Below are 17,875 nucleotides of genomic sequence, written 5' to 3' on the forward strand. Positions count from 1 at the left end.
TTAACAGGTGGGTTCAACTACCGTATAAAATAACTTTCTTTAATTTTTCTTATGTAATAATGTAAGACTGCAACCCAAAAATTTCGGCTTTTCTCTAAGAGGTAGTCAAATTAATTTTGTAATGAAACTATTACTTGACTATTCGTTTGCTATTTAAATTTTTTCACTGGTACACTAGCCGAGTCCACTGTTTTATAACTTTACTTCAGTGTAAATAGATATGACAAATTTTTCATAATTAGTGTCAAAAAACTTACTTTGCAGTTGTTCTCTTCAAAGCGATTTGTGATGAATTCGATATTTTTAATGTAGATTAGGTGCATTAATATAATTAATAAATATCCAGGTAATTAAATGGCCCTTAAAGATGCTTTACGATTAATATCACTACCGATTCCATTTTCAAAATCTATAATGAATATTGCGATCACTATTGAGGGAGGTACAACTAAAAAGTATAGAAAACTTTTGCGGCATACTAAGTATTTTTTTTTTAATTGCACAGATATCAAAGTCTTTACAACTAGTCAAGTAGTTATAGGCATATTTATTTTTTATATTTCATGCATAATTCGTATATGTTAGATGTAAAGAAATTGTTAATTTTAATTTAGGTAAATAAAATAAGGCAGAAAGGTGCGTTTTATGTGCTATTTCCAAACGTTTTTTTGTTGTTGCTCTTGTTCTTCTTCTTTCTTTTAATTTGCCTTTTGGTCTTTTATTTGAATCATTTTTTTTTTTTCAAGTATTCTTTTTCTTTTTTTGCTTTACTTATGGATGACATTTTTTATAGTGGTGTACATTATAAAAAAATTTTATGTGTAAAATAAGTGGGTCAACCGTTAGGTTTTTTACCTACATATATACATTTACATATTCGTATTTATTCTTGACATAAGAAGAGGAAAAAGAAAGAGCTTAATAACCTGCATTGAATTAAAATTTTCCTTTTGCATCATCAGTTTTTTGTGAATTCGTTAAGTTCTTTTTCTTATGAATTTACAATAACACGTTTTGATCATTTTGTTTTTTATTGTTTTCATATTCCGCCCCATTCTACTGGTATGTTAATATATTTAATCTTTTAAAACCCAAGTTAAATGCACAATAAATGTTTTAATTCTGTTTGTAGAATGCGTTGCTGTTTTTCCTTGTTCGTTTTTTTTGGCAGGATTTTTGCGTTTATCTCAATCAATTTGCGATTTGATTGTCATTTTTAATGTTAAAATGCTGATTTAAGCGATTGCAAATGAAGTTTTGTAAGGAAATGAGATTGTTTCTTCATTTTTCGCATATCATTAAAGAATTTCATACGAGAAATGTTTTGATTAATTATTCTTAAAATTTTTTTTTATGATTTTAGTTTTTTTTCATACTTTTTTCATTTTCAAAAATTTTCTTTAAAAAAAAGGACAGTAAAATTTTTAAGATTTCTGAAGTCGACATTTTTTATTTAAAACTGTCTTATAAGATTTCACAAAATCTTTTGTATATTTTTAATGATTTTTTACGATCTTTACTATGAAACTTCATAACAAGTTCGCGTATAAACGAGAGCTCTTATTGTATTTTGGAGTGTACACATATTATGTCCTTTTTGGCTAAAGATTTTGTAAAACTATGAGAATACGGAGTGCTGTGTTTCAGGACAGAGTAATTTGCGAAGTAAATAAGACAGCCGACGAACTGCCGAAGTTGGGGGCGTGAGCCGGCATTGCAGTAAAGGACTTTTAGATGCTTCCGCACTTTGGGGAGTTTAAAAAAAGCTTTTTGGATGAGGAAACTTGATAGGAGTACTTTTTTTTACAGTGGCGGTTGAACTTATGAAATGACCTGGGTCCTGTGTACGAAGAGGAGCCGTGCAAGAACGAGGGATCTGCTGGCATTGAGCAAGGGGGATCTCAGTATTGCGGTTCGCATTTTGACGAGACACTTTATTGAGAAAGATGCCAGAAAGACTAGACATTTCCTTTTCGGATGTTTATCGAGGATGACGAGACATCGGTGTGGTGGAAGATGTGCATGTGCAGAATATTGATTTGATGGATTTGAGGAGCACTAGATCCATGTGTGACCTGCTGAACCTTGCCAAGGGACTTAGATTGATTTAGCAGGGAAAAAAGTGTTGTAGAGGAATGCCAATAGTGCTGGTTTCAGCGTTTAGGTTGTCACTGCCCTCTCTAACTTATCTAAACTAAATCTCAGTATATACGGAAATAATGTAGGTATGTAATTTCTTTAAAAGTAGAATTCCAGTATTGGTATCAATTTTGTTAATTGTATAAGTTATTGTGTTTGTGGTGTTAGACGGCTAACTACTAAATTTAATTTAAATTGTTATTGTGTTTTAATGTGTTTATAGTTAATTTTTTGTTTTTTTTTATACTGTACTTATTATTTTGTGTCATTAGATTTTAATTGTTCATTTGAAGTTACCAAATCCTGTACAAGTATTTAGAATGAACTTATATTGTGTTTCTCGGAACAAATAAACGCAATTATAATTAAAATCGCACTTTAAAATAAATTTCCCGAAAACTAAATAATTTTATAATTAAATTATGATTGCATATAATTAAAGAAAAAGTAAAAATCTATATATGCCCATTAGCTCATTTTATATAAAAATCTATAAATTATAATTACATACTCAAATATGGGAAATTTAATTGTATTACATACAAGTGTGTATAATGATATTAATTAAAACAAAAGAATTTGTTTTGTACATGATTTCACTTGTTCACAAATGATACATTTTAAAAAATCTTGTATATTATCTAAATTGACATTTCAATATATTAGTCATAATACTGTTATATTAGTAAATTTAGATTTAGACTGTATGGCATTTATACAAATTATTTAGTATAATATTATAGTGAACTACTTTAGTAAATAGGACATCCGGGTAATTACTATTCAAATGTGTGTAGTACTTATGACCCGGATAGTTAAAGTTTTTAAATATATTTGTTCAATTTGTTGTTCAAAAATACATTGTTGTACAAATTTATGCATTTTGCAAATTTTAAAATATACAATTATCCTTTGAAAGAAGGTCAAATTAATTAAGTTTATTATTTCATGTTCAGTTATAAAAAAAGTTAGAGAAAGTTAAATATGTATAGTGTCAGCATGTCAAATAAGTCTAACCCAAACCAATGATTTGTAAAATAGAACATTTACTTTAAAAACAATGCAAAAACATGTTTTTTGTGTTTTTTATTTAATGTTCATTCTTTTAATATTTTTTTTTGTATTTTATTGCATACTTTTAGGAGGACTCAAAATAAGAAAAGGAGGAAATAAATTCGGGAGGTTGCTGTGAAAAGAATTGTTGAGTGCTAACTTAATGAAATTTTTTATCAATATTTATAAAAAATCTACAAAAATTTCGACTTTTACTGCCTTAAAAATTTGCAGAATTTTTGATGTTTGTCAATATAGTTTTGGCAATAGCACAATGGAGCACTTTTTTGAAATACCGCATTTATGGGATAATATTTATACTTATCAAATAATATATTAAGGAATGTAAGGAAGTAAATTAATCATATTTGTCAAGACAAGTGTCGATTAGATTAGATTAGATTAGACATGGGGTAATAGTGCACCGTAACATAAGAGATGAATCTATTATGCCCCCTTTCACATATCACGCCTAAGCGACTTACTTTTCTAACAAATTCGAGTATCTTGTTGAGATCGACCTCTCGCAGCTCTCTTACTGGGTGGACGCGACCAACAAAATACCCTCTTCTCTGTAGATCAACGCTTCACATTTCTTAAGAAGGTCCACCTACGGGATCTCCTCTTTTTCCTCACAGAACCTGCAAGTGCCTTCGTCTTCCAGACTCAAACACCTCAAATGACCTTTGAGTCAGCAGTTTCCCGTTATGTCATCCGTGAGCATTTTTACCTGGTTTCTATCTATTCGTATTATTTTTCTATATCACTTTTGATTATAATTAGTCAAAAGCTCCTTGGCTTGCCTCAGAACCGGACACCGACTCACTATAACTACGACCTCGCCCATTCTACCTCCTTCTCAAATTCCTCCGACTGACTCATAATTTGTATTTCAATGCCTAGACAATAAAAAATATAAAAATCTCTTAGTGTTCTGTAACCACTCAAAGTTTCACAAATACTCTGCTGTGTGTAAAATTTTGGCTTAGATTTATATTGTAGGGAGTGTTGAAGTTTTTTTTAAACACAACGCATTAACCGACAGATGAAGTGAATGTACTTAATATTGTCCGTTCAATATTTTTAAAGATGTGATAAAAAATATTAAAATTTTCAATTACTTACATTTAACCTCATTCTCAAATGATTTCGAAAATAATTGTTCGAAATTAGAGTAAATGCTAAAAAACAAGCTGTTAATTTCGGAATATTAAATTATTAAACTAGCATTATTTACAATACTAGCCTGTATAACTATTTTGATTTCTCACAATTTACTCATTAAAATTGAAAAGACAGAAAAGTAATAAAACCTAAAAATATAGTTCTCCTATAAATCCTTATTTTTAATAAATATTTGCTTAACATAATAAGGGGCGTATACACACAAACATATTTAGACATAATCATAAATTATTCTAAAATTCTTTATATATAAATATACAACAAAGGTAAATATATAATACATACAAGTATATACATACATTTATATATATATATATATGAAGAAGTAAAGATAAAATTTAAAAAATGAACCTATCAGAAAGTAGGTGAAAAACTCAATAAAAATTCTAATGATCCTTCATCATATAATCTTCACAATAAAAACATAAAAAGAACGAAAACATTTTTGTTTTCTCTTTGCTAACTTTTTTTTTTCTGTTTTTTACCTTTTTTTCTAAATATTTTTAATCCTACTTACTTATATTTTTATATAAGTAAATGTCTACACCTACAGGCATATTTAACATTTATATACACACATTTTTTCCTATATTCACAAATTGTTGGTACACCTTTTAAATACCTTTTAAATAAAATATGTATAGGTATGTATGCTTATATAGACATACGATCATTTGTTTATATTATGAGAAGATTTAATGATCGCATCTGCATTTTGGCTCTTACAATAATTGTACTATAAAAATATTTTTATTTCTTGCTGTGATGCCTATATTTTAATAATATTGTTATATACGTAAATATGAAAGAATGTGTATACTATAGTATATATTGAAATGGATTCATAAGGATATAGCAACCTACATATATATAAATTTATGCATATCTGTATATATTTGTGATAGTAGACATTAGTATTATTGAGCTGGGACAAATTTTTCTCTTCTATTTTTTTCTTTTAATATTTTATTGCAGCAAATAGTAAAAATTTTAAAAATTTCATTACAGACAGATATATAAATACATATTTACATATGTACATATATCAAAAGTAGAAATGATCTGAGAAAAATATTTTTTTTAAAATTTTTATAATATTCACTATTCACTGTATAGAGATGAAAAGAGCCTACATATTTTATTTGCATATAATTATGTATTCATATATATACATATATATACAAAAACATACAATAATATATATATATATATATATATATGCGCATGCGTACGTATATATTTTGCTTATATAACAAAATTTATTATAAAACATAAAAATGTATTTAAACAGACACCAACATACTTTCGTATTGTATATTGCGAGAACATACCCCTATATGTATATATACAATAATAATAGCCACTGCATCTTGCTTTATACAAATTTTTTATATATACAAAATATATTTTTTATATTATGTATTTTAAATAAACGTGATTAACACGCGGTTTTTTATTTAAATGTGTTCGTTTGTTTTCTTTAAAAACAATAATAACAAAATTTATATATAACATAATACTACATAAATTGTATATAAGAAACAAAAAACACAATCTCTTTAATATTAAATTCTCTCATTATATCTCTTTGATTCTCTTCCAACTACAAATTCTCCTCAATAATACAAAATTTTATTGTATTTGTGTTTTATATAAAAAAGAAAATTATAGAGTAAAAGAGTATTTTTTTTTTTTTTTTGTATATAAAATATAATAATAATAAAAATTTTCTCTTCAATCTCTCAAATGATCTTCTCAAAAAATCAACAAAAAAAAAAAAACAAGAAAATAAAATTTTACGATTTATGTTTGTTGTTTTTGTTTTTCTGTTTTCTTCAATTCTTTACATAATATACCCAGGGAGTATAAAAATTTTTTATAGATCGCAGTGCACGATCTTATATACTTTGTAAATATAACAGAAACAAAAAAAAAAAAGAAAGATTTAAGCTTATGACTTAACGAAAATCCATTCATAATCTCGTTAACATTTGGGTGAATAACATCGCTCAAACAAAAATTTTTTTTTTGAAAAAAATTAAAAAATCAGAATATAAAATAAAATTAAAATACGAAATAAAAAATAAATATAAAGTGAGTAAAAATAAGTTGAATTAACATAAGGTTCGTTATTAACGCGAAAATTTAAGAAAAAATAAAAAAGGAATCGCGTTACTTAACATTTGATTGAAAAAATAATCACAAAAACGAAGAGAAAAAACAAAATTGCTTGTCTTTTTTTTATTTTTTTTTTTTCATTCGACAATTTAATTAAAAATTCAAATAACGTTTAAAATTATTACGCATACAATTGCTAATTTTAATTTTTTTTTTTTTTGGTAGTTTTTTCGTTTATTATTTTCTTTAACTTTAAAATTTTTGGTGAACTTGCCTTTTGGTTTTTTTTTTTTTTATTAAAGCGATCAGATTCTTTTGATGGTTCTTTTGAGTTCGTAAAATTATCATTTTTTTTTTCGTTTGTTTCTTTATCACCGGAGAGTGTGTGTTCGCTATTATTAACGAATTCATAAATATAAAATATTTTAATTTTTTTTTTTTTATTTCATTTTATTATTATTTTTTTGACATATTGTATATTTACATATTTACACATATATTAATTTACAAAAAAAAAAAAAAAAAAAGAGAAAAATTGTATAAAATAAAGAAGAAGAAGAAGAAAAAATAAAAAAGAAATTTCAAGTGTCAGTGACTTTTGCGGAAATATTTAAATAATTTTTTTAATATAGAGAAAGAATTAATAAAAATGAAAATATAAAATAACAAAAAACAAAAAAAAATAAATAAATAAAATTGTAATTCGCGTTTATTAGTGAAAAGAAAAACAAAAACAACAACAACAATAATATTAATAAAATTGTGAATATTTTCATAAATAAAACAACATAATTTTACTAAAATAGAAAAAAAAAAAATATATTAAAACATAAACATTAATTTTTTGTTTTTATTTTTTCTCATTTCAATTTTTTTTTGTTTTTTTCTGTTCAACAAAAACCAGATAAAAGTTATATACCTACATATCCTACATACATTAATAATAACAAGAACGAAAAATTATCACATTTCATCATGCCTGAAATCTTAGATCCAACTGGTCAATACTAAAAAGTAAAGACCATTGCCAAGGCAATATATAAATACTTCTGCACAAATATATTAAAAATATATACATACATTTGTATATATATATATATATATATACAAAACATCAGAAAAGAAACACAGAAAAAAAATTTAAGAAGTAGAAGAAAAACAGTAGAAAAATAAAAGAAAATAATATATAAAAGAAGAAGCAAAAGAAGAAGAAGAAGAACACGACAAAAAAAAAAAGGGAAAAATTAATATTTTTGCTCTCAGCTGATTTTAACTTTGATATGTAAGTATAAGAATACATAAATGATTTGCATAACATTTGCGCAAAATAATTTTGTGTTTTTAGATTTTTTTTTTTATATAAGCCTAAAATAATTATGTTTAAATGTATGTATTTTGGTGTATATAGTGTTCCTTTGATCTAAATTATTAATTATTATTACTAGTAAATTATTAAAGAAAATAATATAATAAAATAAAATTTAGTTAAATTTGTTTAAGAATTGTAGATAGATTAAGAGTAGTAGGTAGATAGAGAAAATTGTATATAGATAGATAAATATGTAAAAAGAAATTCGTTTTTTTAGTGAATTTCTTTTTAGTTTTATAACTTAACTTTGTTATACATTTTAATGATTTCAGAAAATAATTCATGCATTTTACTTAATTTATACCATAGTTTTTTTCAATTCTTCACAAATAAATTAAAATAGTACATTAGGGGTTAAATTATTTATATGATAATTAAAATGTTATTATTTAATTTTAACTATACACTATACAAAATGTCGCTCAGTAATGCTTGACATTCAATAAGAAATTTTGAAATCATTGATTATATTATTAAATTAGATTATTAAATTTTATAGAACGCCTAAATATATGCTTTCGATGCATTCAATAATTTCTTCTCACAGATTATTTATGAATATTACACTTTTTTTCATTTCAACATTTTCTTTTTTAAATTATATAGTAGAATTAAAATATAACAAATTTATAACTTTAGCGTAATTGAACAAAATTATTTTTTCGTACGTAATTTTCAGAAATTATTAAAAATATGTAAAATTTTGTTTTAGAAATTTATGATCAAAATTTGTTCCACTTGTAATTTTTGGTAAAAAATAATTTTAATAAATTTATAATTTAAAAATATTGTAATTTCTCTAAGAAATTAATCTAATAAATGCTCCTACGAAATTGTCCTTCTTATTTAAAAATTTTTGGTATTTGTCGGCATATATTTGTTAATATATTACAGTTTTAATAATTATTTTTGTAAATATTAATTTAGTTTTAATCTTGTTAAAACAACAAAAAGCGGCTCAAAGAAAATTCGTTTCAGATTACAAATTGGATTTAAATGTAAAAATTATTCTAGAGTGTAATTTTTTTTTTCAAAAACGCAAATGTATTTAAATTTCCTAATTGCCATAATTTTTCTCATATTAATTTAATTATATTAAAAATGGAATACTCTTCACAAAAATAAAATCTCAAAAATGAGAGTGCAATATTTTAAAAGTTTCTTTGATTTTCTATTTATCATCAAGAACAATTTTTTTTTTGTATATAATTTAGGTATAATGAACTTTTCTATTCTCCAAATTTGCGAGAATAACAACAATTTTTAGTAGGTAATTTGAAAGAGAAATAAATTTTGTAATGTTAAGAAAATTTCGCCTTGAGTTCATTTTGTACTTTGTTCATTTACTCTGCATAAATTCTTTCTCTGTAACTCGCACTATAAAATGACGTTAAAATGTTAAACGAAATTTTTTAATCGTATAAAATAATTTTCAGTGGAATTTAATTAAATTATAATTTAAAAATATTTCTTTGAATATATTAAAGCTAGTTAATAATTTAATAATTTTATTTACAACTTTTTACTTATTTCGCTCTTTGAATTTACTACGATTGTATTTAAAATGAGTAACAAAAGTTTTCAATAATAAAATAAACGCCAACGAACTCCAAATCAAAATGAAATTTTAATCTTTTAATCATTCGTGACACAAACAAAATTCAAATGAATTTTTACAATTCAATTCCATTGATTTGAATTTAAAAAGAAACTTTCAAAAAAAAAATTTTTTATTCATTAATATAGGTGAAAGTTTTCATTTTTCACGATAATCACCATACTACAACCATAAAATAGAGAAATCAGACCTTATTTCTTTTCATATTTTCTTATTTTCTTTATTAATATTTTTTTTTTTAATCTGAAAGTTATTCATTTTTTAATGAAATTTTGTTTTTGGTTTTTTTTTGATGAAAAGTGAAATTATTTTTTATTTCTATTTTACCCTTGTTTGTATATTTTTTTAATTATACTTTTATTATGACTTATGACCGTAATAAATTGACAGATCATTATTAAAATATTAAGTGCAGTTCAGATTTAATTTTGTTATTTGAAGTTTTTGAAGTTAATTGAGAAAAAAATTTGTACAAAATTGTATTTGATTAGTAAAATAATAAAATTGTTCGAGAAAATGGAATTAATTTAGAATATTGTTGAAAGTTTTGAATTGCCGGAATAAATGGAATCTGTTGACTATTTGATTCCAACAATTTGATTGCTGGTGGACTTCAGTTAAAAAGTCATGTTAGCTGAATTGTTTACAGAAATAATTGTTTTATTTGTACTATGTTACTTAAGTATACGAAATTTCAATAAGATGTAAAGGCTATTTCCAGCAGAATTACAGAATTTTGGTGTTAGAAAGAATAAAATACGTAACATATGACCCAAGTTAAAGAATTAAACTTAACTTTTACAAAGGTTTTTGTGTAATAGAATTTGTTCTCATGTATAATATTTGGCGTTTAGAATATTTTGAGTACATAACCTAATTTATGATTTAATTATTTTTATACCCAAGTCTTAGTATTCCATGTTTAGCAAACTTGTTAGACTTAGTATTATGTTAAGTATATTTCAATTAGAATCTAGAATCACTAGACTCGTTAGAATTAACATTATTATTGAAAAAAATAAATTAAAAGGCCAGGTATTAAATATTAAAAATTTCTCAAGTTTAAACTTTAGAATTACAAATATACTCACATACATACATACATTACATATTTCGAAATCTAACCAAAACCCAAATATTTTTCCAATATTCAGTCAAAAATATGAAAAAAAAAAAAAATTCTACAACATTGTAGTAATTTGAAAATAAAATAAAAAAATTTTAAGAAAGCTTTTCATTTGACAAAGGCGATAAGCAAATGAGGTCAACAACACTTTTTTTTTTTTTTTTTTTTAATTTTCTGTATGAACTTTTTATTAATTTTGTTTTTTTCTTTATTTTTCAGAGCTATATCGCAGTCATCACAATATAACCTTTTCATTATAAAAAGCGTATGTAAGAATATTGTGTGTGTGTGTGCCTTAACAGTTTTCATCAACATTTTTAAGAAATTATCTAAGAATCCAGCAATATTTGATCGTCGTCGTAACTCATCAGACAGAGGGCAACAAAAAAAAATATATGAAAGAATTTACAAAAATATATACGTACAAGTTTATGTAAATACATACATATTTTTTTTTTTGTGGTATTTAATGTAAATTTTTGGTCTCTACCATTTCTTTCGGTTTATTATTTTCTCTTTTTACTATTTTGTTGTTTTTGTTATTAATCTATTATAACACGTTGCTGTCATCATCAGTTTTACCATCATATCGTTTGTTTTTTATATGCTGAGAGGCTACTCTAAAAGAAATCCATTATAAAAATAATAAAATAAAAAAAAAAGAAAAGTAAAAATTAAAAATAAACTCTTTTCTTTTTATTTTTTCTATACACAAAACATCAAAAATACATTTACGAAAATTTCTGTGCTGTCGTCGTTTTCGTCGTTGTCGTCGTCTTCGTTACTGTTGTCGTCTACGTTGTCATTAAATTAAATATTTTTTTTTTATTTACTTGAACTCTTCTCATATTCTTTTATAGCATCTTTCATTCAATTTTAATGAAAATATAAAAACAATAAATATTAAATATTAAAAATAAAAAACAAATTAAATTATTACATACCTACAATTATACATAAATATTATAAACAATATTTGTAATTCTTTAAATATATTTAATAAATATTAAAAGATAAAAATCTAAATTCAAAATGTTTATATTAGATCCAACTGGTCAATATTAAATTTTTATTAAAAAAAAAATTCATTTAAATATTTTCTTTATTAAATTTTATATATAACTTTATCAAAATGTTGGATCCTACAGGAACATATTAAATTTTTTACTTTTTAAATTTATTTTATATTTAATATCTAAATTAACAAAAAAAAAAAAACACTCAATTTATTTCTAAAATAAACATTAATAAGTAATTTTAATATAGAATTGAAAATTAATTGAAAAAAAAAAGAAGCAAAATGTATATTTTAGATCCAACTGGTACATATAAGAAACCAAATGGTTCACAATCAAACGTATCGTGTACCAGTAAAAAATATTATAAATCACAAAATTGCAGCTTTTTAGATCCAACTGGCCAATACTGAAACAAAACAGAAACAAATTCCGAAAATTTATAATTGAATTTTTTAATCATCCTTTATAACGAAAAATATACGAATACAAAAAAAATAAATAATTTTATATTAGAAACAAAAGATCCTTGATAGAGAAGGCCATAAATACAAAAAAAAAATAACAAAAAAAGAAAAAACCCACCAACACAACCACACTCAAAAAAAGAAGAAAAATTTTCCTATTTTCTTTTTTTATTTTAAATTTTTTTAATTTTGTTTTAGAAATTTTTTTTTTTTTTGTAATGGTAAAAAATTTTTTATTGTTTTAAAAGAGCAATTTTGTTATTTTTGTTTTTTTCATAATTTTAAACTTGATTAAATTTTGTTTTTTTTAATTTTAAATATTCTACTACAAAGAAACTTTACACTGCCATTTCTTTTTTTTTTTCGAACGAAAGAAAAACAAAAAAGAAAACATAGAACAAAAAAAAAACAACCTATAAAAAAAAATAATGAAAATTAACTGCCTTTAGTAACTGCCTGCGTTTTGTTTGTTTTTTTTTTTGAACTGGAAAAAAAAAACAAATAACGTAAAAAATAATATGAATGAATTGTTCACACTATTAAAAAAAATTCATTCAAATTTAATAAATAATAGAAAAACCTCAACTAATTATAATTTTAGGATGCGTTGGAAACGTGTCCGTGGCCGCGAGGAGACTTCAAGTTGTCGTCGAAGACGAAAATAAATAATTTTGTTTTTTTTATTTTTTTTTTTTAAATAAATAATTAAACATTTTGCTTTTTTTTTTTTTTTTGAATTTTATTTTGGAACAAGTTCGAAAAAAAAATATTAAAATTAATTTTCTATATACAAGCGCGTATCTTTTATTTTTAATTTCAAATATCGTATTTTATATTAAAATCTATTTCAATTAATTATAAATCTGAAAATATTTAAACAAAAAAAAATTTATAAAAATAAAAAAAAAAATTTATATAAATTGACTTTATTATTATAATTATTAATTATTATTATTATTAAAGATTATTATTTAAAAAAAAAAGGAAAAAATTAAAAAAATTAAACAATTTTATTTTATATACCTACATTTCGTATACCTATACATTTTAAGTTTTAAGCAAAAAAAAAAATTCATTTTAATGTTACAATTCATTACCATTTTAACTCTAATTAATATCTTTTTCATATTTCTACTATTTTTATTATTAATTCTTAAATATTATTATTTAATTACTTTATCACCAGCATAATATTTTCATATACATACTTACACCTATATCAATAATTGAAAATTATTCAAGTATTATAAAAAAAAAAAATAAATATTGAAATATTTCAAATAAATTATAATATTCACAATAAATATATATATATATATATATATATATATATATAAAATAATTCACAATAAATATTGGAAAATTTTTGTTACCTCAGTTTTTGTGTTAAAATTTTACTAGTGTATAGAAGCACAGTGTTAGTAATTTTATATATTATAACTGTTTAAAATATAATATTGTTTTGGTTTTATAACAATTATACTCAATATATATATAGGATAAATATTATATGATTTCACTCTTTTTTCAGATACATAATCTTACACCTCTCTTACACCTTAAATATACACAATCTTTTATTAATTAATTAATTAAAATTATTAAATACATATTATGTAATTTTTATTCTTAATTCTTAACTTATTATTTATTATACTATTATAAATAATTAAATTACATAATTGCAATTTATTAAAATTGAGTCTGTTATTCACTCATAATTAAATCATTTTTTTTATTTCTCGCTCATAAATAAATTCACTCACTCACAATAATAAATTTAGTTCAAAAATTAATTCAAAGTTCATTGCTCATTTTCATTAATATATCAGAAAAAAAAAAAATGAAAACTATATCAATTTATATTTTAGCACCTTCATTATCAATATCATCATTAATTAATAAAAATCATTAATCAATAAATTATATCATACGCATCACATATATACATATACATATACATATTTTTCATTATAATATATACGATTTCTATAATATATATATCTACTATATATTTATATTAATATACATGATTATACTATATATTAATTAATTGTACTCAATATTAAATAAATTATATTCATGTTTAGATTATATCGGAAGAAACTGTCACGATTTATAATAACAACTTACGTACATATTATTGTATAACATTAATTTTTAAATGTACAACAACAATTCATTAAAATATTCCGTATCCTTCTTCAAATATAACATTATTTCTATAATAATAATATTTCAAAAATTTTCAATAATTAAAGTCAAAAGCTTTCAATTAAAAATTAAAATTATAACAAAAAAAAAAAAATTGTACATACACGGAAATTTTTTTTTACTCAAACCTACATTATCAATTAAAATTGTAATATATATGTATAACAAAATATTTATACATTAAATATTTAACAACAACATTTTATTTCGTATACATACTAAAGTGTAATATATAAAAATAAAAATATATATGTATAAATATAAACTATGCAATAAAACCGGAAGTCTACAGATATTCTAATCTACATACATTTAGATTAAATAAGTATATTAATATAGTAAAATAAAAATAAAACTGTTAACGTAAAAGCTAACAACAAAAAAAAAACAAAATTGTGTTACAGCGAAAAAAAAAAATTACGAACACCAATTTTCATTGAGATTTTAAGGAACTTTCAAATTAATGCGAATATAATATGACGGCATAATAATTTGTAGCATTTATAATATTCCGACACTTAAGCCTCCATTCATACATATGTATATATTATTTATAAAATGCATGTTTTTATAAAACAAAACAAAAATAAAATAAAATAAATAAATTGCATGTTAAAAATCTATTTGAGAAAGAAAAAATAAGAAAAGCAAAAAAGAAAAATTTTGAGAAAAAATATTCGTGCTCAACATTTAAAAAAAAAATAAAAAAAAATTGCAATTTATACTTAAAAATGTGAACTTTTTTCTTTGAGTATAGCAGTAGATCGTTGCTCTTTTATAACAGCAATTTTAAAAGAATTAATTTAATTACATAAAAAGAGAATGCTCTTTATATTATATTTAAGCTCTTTGTAATATAATGCTCAAAAAGAGTCTGCTACATTTAATCTCTCTACAATTTACAATTGAATATTATTATTTATGCTCCTCTCAATTCTGAAAGATCTCTTAATTAAATCTCTTTATTTAATTATTTTATTTAAATTGCTCAGAAATTTTTTTATTAATATTAAAACGATAATAACATAAAATTGAAGAGAATAAATTTGTTTATATGTGAAAATTCAAGTAAAATAATTCATTTATTATAAAAACTGGATTTATATTGAATAAAGTTCAGATTTTCAGATTTAAAATATTTTTAATGCAAGAGAATATAGGGAGATCATTCATATCGGAAGAGAGAATTTTTCGTGTAAGTGCATTATTTTATAAGTTTTCAGAGAAAAACTTAAGAATAGGAAAAAACTCCAAAAATATTTGCTTTTTCAAGTTTTATTTAAAAAAAAACGTTGATTTTTAATATTTTTTCTATTTTAATGCAATAAAAAATAATTAAAGAGAGACAGTCATAAATCCGAGAAATTTTCAATTTAAAGAATTTAATTTTTGAAATTATTATATAAAAAAATATTTTCAATGAAGTCAAATTAAATTAATCATTTTTAAATTATGAACTTACATATGTGTGTAAATAATATGTTTTTAAATGAGAGCAATATTTAGAAATTTAAAATTTCAATTAAACTTTTTTAAATTATATGATAAACTCCACTTTTACAAATAAAATATAATAATGCATTAAAATTTTACATCAAAAATAATGATTGACATAATAAAATTGTTCATATTAAAGACATAAATTGAGAGAAAAGAGAAAATCAAAACAAGAGCATAAATGACAACCAATAAAATTTTGTCATAAAAATCTCTCATTGCAAAAAAGTCAAATTAAATTAAATATTTGATATTTTAAATATTTTGGGAAGAAACTATTAAAATTTTTTAAATTATTCAATGTTTCAATAGACTTCCAATATTTTTACATAATTGTACGTTTATTTTTTTACAACACTGTAATCTACAATTTCTTTCTCTCTGACAACACTCAATTTTAAAAGAGAGAATTAGTTTAGTTTTTTAATATAATTGCATAAATTACTACTTAGTATACAGATATAAATCTACATCTTCCGTATTTATCAAACAAATACACAAAAATGATTTATTAAAAAATTATTTTTGTAACCAAATTTTGAATAATTAATGAAAAATCTTGGACACTGTTTTTGTTCTTATTTTTAAATAAAGTTGCTCCACAAGAGAAAATATTATTGAAATTTATTTTTTTAAATTTTAGAAAATTTTGTTTAATAATTTAATTTCCATATTACACGAATATGCACATTAAATTTTCTAACAAAAATTATGAAAATTATTAAGAATATTATTGAGGCCTTATAAATTTTATAATATTGTTCTTCAATGACTTGCACTCATACAAATAATGAGAATTTATCTAGTGTCCAAACCATAAATTTTAATATTAAGTATGTTATAGTGTTCATTATTTTTTTTCAAATAGAATTTTTTATAAACAATATTTTTTATAAATAACAAAAATATTAAATATTAAATACAAATTACTTATATTTCTAATTTCACATAGATAATTTTTTTACGTATATATAATCAAATTTTATATTTTATAATCTACTATATAGATATCAATGTAAATGCATATGTATGTATATACATAATAATTATATTATTTTTTCATATAATAATATAATTACATTTTGCATTTATATATTTACAATTTCGGATAATACAGGTGGTATTTAGGTATAAAATAAATATTATTTAATTAAAATATTTATTTTTTTGTTCAAATTTACATATTGTAAATATATATTATATTTCTTTTGCGTTCTTTTTATATACATACATTATATATATCATTTAATATATATATATATATATATATTTAGAATGTTATACGTTAATAATATACGTATATAATCATAAAAAACGTTATATTTCTATTTATAGAACACAATTTATAAGCAAAAATAATCAATATCAATAATTTATTTAATAAATTATTATAAAATTATTTAATAATAAATTTATTTTAATTAATTACATTTATACTATATATTTATGTTATATATATATATATGGAAATTTACATACATATATGCACTCTACAATATTGAATGTTATATATATATATAACAATATAATATTTAAAAATATTTTAAAATATAAAAATTTTGCACACAAAATATCAACATATTATTATATAATTTTAAATATAATTAATTTTTCCGGGCTTGGTATATATAAGAAATTGTATATATTTATAATACATATATATATTAATAAATTATATTGACAAAACTGTTTTTATTAAAATATTGGACTTTAAATTTAAAAAAAAAAAATATTGCACATAAAATATAATAATTTGTATCTACATAATATGCATATATTTTATATGTAAATATATATAAATATATATCGTGTTAGTTTTATTGTGCCTTCAAAACAAAAAACACATACACTTTTGTTTTTTTTCAAAAATACTTCCGAGATCTATAAATAATGATCGCAAAAACACACATTTCAACCATGTATTCATTCATTTTTCACATATGCATTTTTGTCGTTCATTCACAATATTATTATTATTTTTTATCACATAAATATTCACATTATTACATACATACATTTTTTTTTTTAATATAATTTAAAAGAAAAATATAATAAAAACATCAAAAAATTTCT

At 21.6% G+C, this 17,875-nt stretch overlaps 1 long non-coding RNA gene across 1 annotated transcript; it reads left to right on the forward strand.

Moving 5' to 3' along the window:
* Nucleotides 1–6,366: 6,366 nt before the first annotated feature.
* On the forward strand, nt 6,367–11,547 carry LOC129614383 (uncharacterized). The gene is made up of 3 exons (XR_008697377.1): nt 6,367–6,471; nt 7,400–7,777; nt 10,828–11,547. It is a non-coding gene; the product is annotated as an uncharacterized LOC129614383 (long non-coding RNA).
* The last annotated feature ends 6,328 nt before the right edge of the window (nt 11,548–17,875 follow it).

This window comes from Condylostylus longicornis, unplaced genomic scaffold, assembly GCF_029603195.1.
Source record: "Condylostylus longicornis isolate FDR11 unplaced genomic scaffold, ASM2960319v2 ptg000107l, whole genome shotgun sequence".
Lineage (NCBI taxonomy): Eukaryota > Metazoa > Arthropoda > Insecta > Diptera > Dolichopodidae > Condylostylus > Condylostylus longicornis.